At 38.1% G+C, this 6,725-nt stretch overlaps 1 long non-coding RNA gene across 1 annotated transcript; it reads right to left on the bottom strand.

The window, feature by feature from the left end:
- Nucleotides 1-2,761: 2,761 nt before the first annotated feature.
- LOC127144449 (uncharacterized) lies at nt 2,762-5,685 on the bottom strand. Its single transcript, XR_007816092.1, has 4 exons — nt 5,310-5,685; nt 5,119-5,203; nt 4,941-5,032; nt 2,762-4,694 (listed from the first exon to the last, which is right to left on the bottom strand). It is a non-coding gene; the product is annotated as an uncharacterized LOC127144449 (long non-coding RNA).
- Nucleotides 5,686-6,725: the final 1,040 nt, after the last annotated feature.

Below are 6,725 nucleotides of genomic sequence, written 5' to 3'. Positions count from 1 at the left end.
GTAAAATTAGGACGGGATGCAAGATCCTACCGAGGGTCAGTCTGTAGGAAGATCTAGTACCCCAAGAGTTTAGGTTGGAAAAGGAAACGAGTGGTTTTGTGACAATTGCACAGGAGATAAGAAGGCCAGAGAGAGCAGAGCCAAGTCATCTAGAAAATGCATACGAAATTGAACAATTGAAGAAGTTAGAAGCCACAGTGTTTGAGGGTTCCATAGATCCAACTAATGTAGAGGATTGCTTGAATAAGTTTTGATGTGATGAATTATCCTGAGGAACGAAAAGTAAGATTGGCCACATTTCTGTTGCAGAAGGAGGAAGAGGGATGGTGGAAATCCATACTAACCAAGCGATCCAAATACGTTAGTTTGGAAGACTTTTAAAGAAATATTTGAGGAAAAGTATTATCTCTGCACGTATTGTGAAGCAAAGACAAATGAGTTTCTTGGATTGAAGCAAAGGTCATTTTTTGTGGCCAAGTATGAGCGGAAGTATACTGAGCTTTTGCGGTATGCGGACGTGATTGTAGCTTCTAAGCATCACAAGTGTTGTAGGTTTGAGAGAGGAATGTGTTCTGAGATATGTACCCCCGTTACAATAATTGAAATATGGTTAGATTTCTCTCAGTTAGTTGCGACTGCTTTACGGGTGGAACAGAGCATAGCAAAAGGGAAGTCGACAACGGAGTCTAATCATAAGGTTTCAGTAGGAAATGGTTTTCGAGGTCGAGACCAATGGAGGTTCACACCTAGGGTGAATGTTTCATGCCATCAAGACTTTAAGAGTTGCCTGGTGGGCAATCATCGAGGTTGGTGAGTTCAGTTAGTGTCTATCAAAGATAGAGCTAGAAAGCACATAGTCAGTTTGTTAAACAAATAGCGGGACCGCAGAGGAGTCAGGAGTCCATTGCTAGTGTGTTCAGGCGAAATACCTCTTTAAACTGTGGTAGAAGTAACTGAGGTCAGTGTCTTGTAGGTGCTAATGTGTGTTACCAGTATGGACAGCCAGGACATTCCAAGAAAGATTGCCCACAGTTAAGCACAACATTTTATAGGGATAAGGCAGTTGGGTTCCAGGCAATTGAGCAATAAAGAGTTTCAACGACTCTGACAGAAGGCACCAGTGGTGTAAGGAAAAAGGAAGTTGTAGGGAGACCTAAGCAGCAGGGAAAGGTTTATGCCCTCACTCAACAGGAAACAGAGGATGCACCAGATGTGATTACTGGTATGATTCTTATTTCTAATGTACCAGCAGTTGTTTTATTTGATCTAGGTGTTATGTCTTCCTTTGTTTCTAGTACATTTTTGATCAAGCTAAATAGGATGTTAGAACCTTTGTATGAGGAGTTAGTTATTTACACTTCAGTTGGTGATGCTTTATTCGTTAATGAGGTGTTGGTTAACTGTGAGGTTTTAGTGGAATGTATCAGTATGCTAATGGATCTGCTACCACTAAAGTTACAGAGGTTAGATGCAATTCTGGGAACAAATTTCTTATTTACTCACCATGCATCTATGGATTGCCATAGGAAGGAAGTGATTTTCAGAAAACCAGGCTTTGCTGAATTGGTTTTTAGAGGTAGGAGGAAAATCATTCTTATGAGTTTAATCTTAGTTCTGAAAGCTGATAAATTGCAGAGAAAAGGTTGCACATCGTTTCTTGCCTACGTGGTAGAACTGTAGAAAGAAAAGCTAAAGCCAGAAGATGTTCCTGTAGTGAAAGAGTTTCTTCATGTATTTCCAAACGATTTGTCAAGTTTGCCATATGACATAGAGGTCGAGTTCACTATTGAATTGTTACCAGGAACAACATCTATTTCACAGACACCGTACACAATGGCTCGAAGCGAACTTAAAGAACTATAGATGCGATACAAGAACTGGTTGACAAGGGATACATCAGGCCTAGTGTATCGCCTTGGGGAACACCAATGTTATTTGTGAAAAAGAAAGATGGTACCTTCAGATTATGTATTGATTACAGGCAGTTAAACAAGGTCATGGTACGTAATAAGTATTCTCTTCTACGCATCGATGACTTATTTGACCAGTTAAGCGGAGTAGAGTGTTTTCTAAGATTGATGTGAGGTTAGGGAATCAAATATTCCTAAGACAACATTCTGAATGAGGTATGGACACTATGAGTTTTTAGTGATGCCATTTGATTGAATGAATGCACCATCAGTTTTTATGGACCTCATGAACAGGACTTTTCATCTGTATTTAGATCAGTTTGTGATAGTTTTCTTCAATGATATATTAGTTTACTAAATTGACAGAAAAGCCCATGAGAAACATCTGAGAATATTCCACAGGCACTGCGTCATAAATAGTTGTATGCCAAGTTCAACAAATGTGAGTTGGCTAAAGCAGGTTGTGTTCTTAAGGCATGTAGTTTCAATGGACAGAGTTAGTGTTGATCCGTAGAAAGTAGAAGCTATTGTCAACTAGGAGAGACCAGCTAGTGTGATAGAAGTACGTAATTTCCTAGGCTTGGTAGGATACTACAGAAGTTTTGTTGAGGATTCCTCTCGATTAGCATTACCCTTGACAGCTTTAACAAGGAAGAAACAATTTGATCCGCATAAAGGATCAAACAATTTGAGAAGAACTTGAGAGCGAAAGTAATTATCCGTTATTAGGAGATCTTAAGATTTGAAATAACTTGGCTCAAAACAAATCAATGATCAAGGGTGAGTGAACTCCTTATCAAAGAATTTGAGAAATCCATATTAAAAAATTAGGCTTGTCTGATAATGGAAGGTGTAAAAGGCTCCTAGTAATCCTTAAGTTGTTTTATATAGTTGAAGTAGAGCGGAGATTCAAAGAATGATCGAAGGGGTGGGAATCTGATTATTAATCCTTAAGTTTCTTTTCATGCTTCTGGTTTCATTAACTACTACTAGGATTCAAGCCTATGGTTGGTACTTCGGCTTCCTATCCTTCTCATTCTTTATTCCGTCATTTCATTGCCCTAACCCCCATGTAATGATCAAGCAACTGAATTCCTCCTTTCCTCTTGTGGGTTGATTGGCTTGACGTTCTTTCTTTGGTTGAGCAAGTGCCTCCAAGGCTAGATAGTGAGAGTTGTTGAATCCCAGCTTGTTCCGAAAGAGAGTCGAGCCGTCTTTTTTCCTCCCAATCTGCTCTTTTGTATGAGTAGGTTGACTTCCCCCCAACTTGGGATTGAGTGATTGAGGCCTTTCCCACTACGTGGGCCTCATCCAATGCCTGATAGTGGGGATCCTCGTGTACCAGGATAATCCTCTTTCTTTCGTCTACTGCGAAGTGGGTTTTGAGGGTATTTCATCCCCTCTTCTTCTTACTCCTTTTTAGATGATATAGAAAATAGATTTTCATCAGACTAAGAAGAGAAAAGAGAAATGTCACACCCCCTCCCGGACTACCAGCTACCTTAGACCGAAAGATGGCGTGAAGCCGACGAACAACGCTTTTCTATACCTGTATCTGTCGACTCTGCTTAAAACTTTCATGTGATGAACTTGTCAATCTAGTATATAAACTATTGTACATGCCACAAAACACAGCGGATCCTAGGCTAGTCAAACACAGCTAGTCAAACACATACATGAAGTGTACCTCAAAATTTACCGATTTCACGAGTAAACCTAAAGACACCTTAATCAAAATATAAGCAACAAAAGTTACACAACTACAGCTCCTAAAGCTTATACAAACTGTGGAGTATCTATAACGTACAAGGGTGTATATACACCACAACACAACAGACTCTATGCCCAACTCAAAACACGTACTGGCAATCGATAATGAAGCTTCCGCAGACTAAGGCAGTCTATCAGGCACCGGGAAGTCGATCTCTACCTGGAAAATGGGTAAAACATTTTGGAAAGGGTGAGCTATGAAGCTCAGTGAGTGACTCAGTTTAAAACTATGAATTTAAAGATAAGAGCACGTGAAAACTTTACACATATAAATCTGTTTATACAAGTCGTAAATGTAAATGTGTAATAGTAAGAATAGCTTCCTTAAATACTCAGCATGTTCATCATTGAAATCTAGCAAAGCATATCAAGTATATCGAAGCATTTTAACTAACATGACGAATCTACGTTGTGTAGGGTACACCTAGTACAACAACGTTTACAAGCACTACGATGTAGTGGGGCCCACCCAGCACTCCCATCGTCTTTGTCGTAGTGGGGCCCGCCCAGCACTCACGACAGCATCGTTGTTACGGAGTACACTCAACGTCAACAACGAAATCTAACCAGTGTGCACACGGTAATCTCTAGCCTCAGGCTCAAGATCTCAGTCATGTAGTTAATGAAAATTTCATAAATCATCATAAAATATTAAAACATGCCTGCTTATAAATTTTACACAAAGCTCGAACTTTACTCAGCTCTTTCGTGGAAAATTGTAGTTCTTAAAACAAAACTTCATACTAATTCATGCTTTGCTTAAAATATTGTGGTTTAAATACTTTCCAAACATTTAAAATCTACGTGCTAGCATAAATTTCTTTATGAAATCTAGTCTCCAAATGTATACTTGAAAATAGTCATGAAATTCAAATACCTTTCATGGCTTCGTAAATAAACATTTATCGCATTCAATCATAATAACAATTATGGAAAATATTTCAAAGTTGGTTTTGTCACTCACAGTCTTGGGCTAGATCCTTGGTCTATAAGCTCGGTTTAATTCTTCTCGGCCTGCCAACAACCCAACCGAGTATTAAAACCCTAAACATTCTGGTTTCCTAAAGATATACATAATATGTCGCACCAAAGATGACGCTCACGAAAACAAAGCTTAAGAAATAAAATCCTATTTCAACAATTCTCTAAAATTTCCAGATTTCTAACATAAACTTCAAAGGACTATAACTTTCACAATACTTAACCAAAATGAGTGTTCTTTATATCAAACTCTTCATTTTGAGATCCTCTAAAACTTACCTGAAGACATATAAATCTGATTCCCCGTGCATAAACACATATAACCCTCAAAACAGAACCACTTCCAGAATCGCGACCTCTTTAACTTGTTCCTACAATTTAACCAATTTTTAGTGGTTTTTGGTTTACAATTTCTTCATGAAAGTTGTAGTAAATTGAATAAGCTTTCCAACCATACCAAATAGAGATTCTAACTACACCGATACACTCTGAAATACAAGAAAAACAAGAGACCTCCTGATTTCAAGTGAAAACCAACTGCCCTGTTTTCTTCATCAAAAAGCACCAAATGAATATCCGAATTTGCTCCAACGTTATTCATAAAGTTTGTTTAAAAATGAGTTAACTTTCAGTAAATGTAAATCTCACCTCTTAATTCCTTTTGAAGAGTTCAAACCGAATTAAAAACCAGTGATGTGCAGAATGAACTAAAATTCAGCCATTGATACACTTTGCTTGAGTTCTCCTCTTCTTCTTCAACCTAAAAATTCTAGTAAAATTTCTCTTCTTCTTCCAAACTCTCTCTTAGAAGTTCTCTGCAAATTGAAGAAGGAAAAAGAAAAAAAAATAAAGGGAACTTGGATGTCTTCAAACTTGGCGGTGAAGGGAAGAGAAGAAGAAGAAGAAAAGAGAAAATGAAATTTTCTTCTCCTTTTCTTCTTTTTGTCCTTTCTTTTCTTTCTTTTCTTTAATTAATTTAATAAAACTATTTAATATATAAATATATATTTATATTTACACTTAATTTCCATTTTCTTTTTCTTTTTTTTTCCACATTTAAAGAAATTAAACCAAGAAAATATCGGATTTACAAGAAAGCCTAGGGGACGAGAGAAAGAGCTACTGCTACAACCTCATCTCCAAAAAAAAAAAAAAACCAGAAATGGAAGAATCGACTGTCGACAACTTCCTTTCCAAGAGAATACAAACCTCTTGGTCAAGTGGGATGTGCCCTTACTACTACGTGGGCTCCCACTGTGTAATGAGAGCTTCTACATATTAAAGAGGACTCGGTTTCACTTTCTAACCTTCTCGATGGAATGGATGGTGTTCTCCCCTTAGAAATAGTGCGTTCGCCGTTCTACACCTCTATCTCACAACTTCGTCCTACTTTCTTAGTCTCACCACCTCAATAAACAAGGAGTTATGATGTAAAAATGGATGGGTTTGAATGCAATGGAGAATCCTTAACTTATCAAATTCTCCAAGGACTTATGTAAAAGCAAGACTAAGGGACTAACTATGCCTTCTCCAAAACCTCTCGCTCCTTGGATTGAATCTTGGACTGCAAAAGTCAAGCTTCCCTCAACAGACACAGATTGGGATGTCAAAAGATGACTTTAAAGTGGCCCCGGGTACTGGCTATAAATGTCTGCCTCGACCCTCTCCTTTTTACTTCACTTAAGTTGCTTCGATCATTCTTCTCAATTCCTACGAAGTGCTCTGAAGGAGCCATGAAATTCTATATCAACCTGTCTGGAGGTTATGAAATAACTCGACTATAAGGATACAAAGGTTAGGACTTGAAAGCAAAAGTCTTTATCCCTTATTAGGAGTACAACTTAGAAATTCCATACGAACCTCTGCCTCCGGAAGAGTCAGAAATCCATATTCATCTCCAAGGATAGGCTCAATGTCATATTAGAATCCTTAACAAAGAATTTGAGAAATTCCATAAAAGCCTAAGCTTTCCCCCAGTAACTAACTAAGACCTCTGCTCGAAGGACTCCTAACAAACTAGGCCGAGCAAAATGGCATGGTCAACTTCGAATAAACTCTTTTGAG

Source organism: Cucumis melo, chromosome 12, assembly GCF_025177605.1.
Source record: "Cucumis melo cultivar AY chromosome 12, USDA_Cmelo_AY_1.0, whole genome shotgun sequence".
NCBI lineage: Eukaryota > Viridiplantae > Streptophyta > Magnoliopsida > Cucurbitales > Cucurbitaceae > Cucumis > Cucumis melo.
Note: the sequence above shows the minus strand (reverse complement) of the source record. Positions and strands in the feature narration are given on the sequence as shown.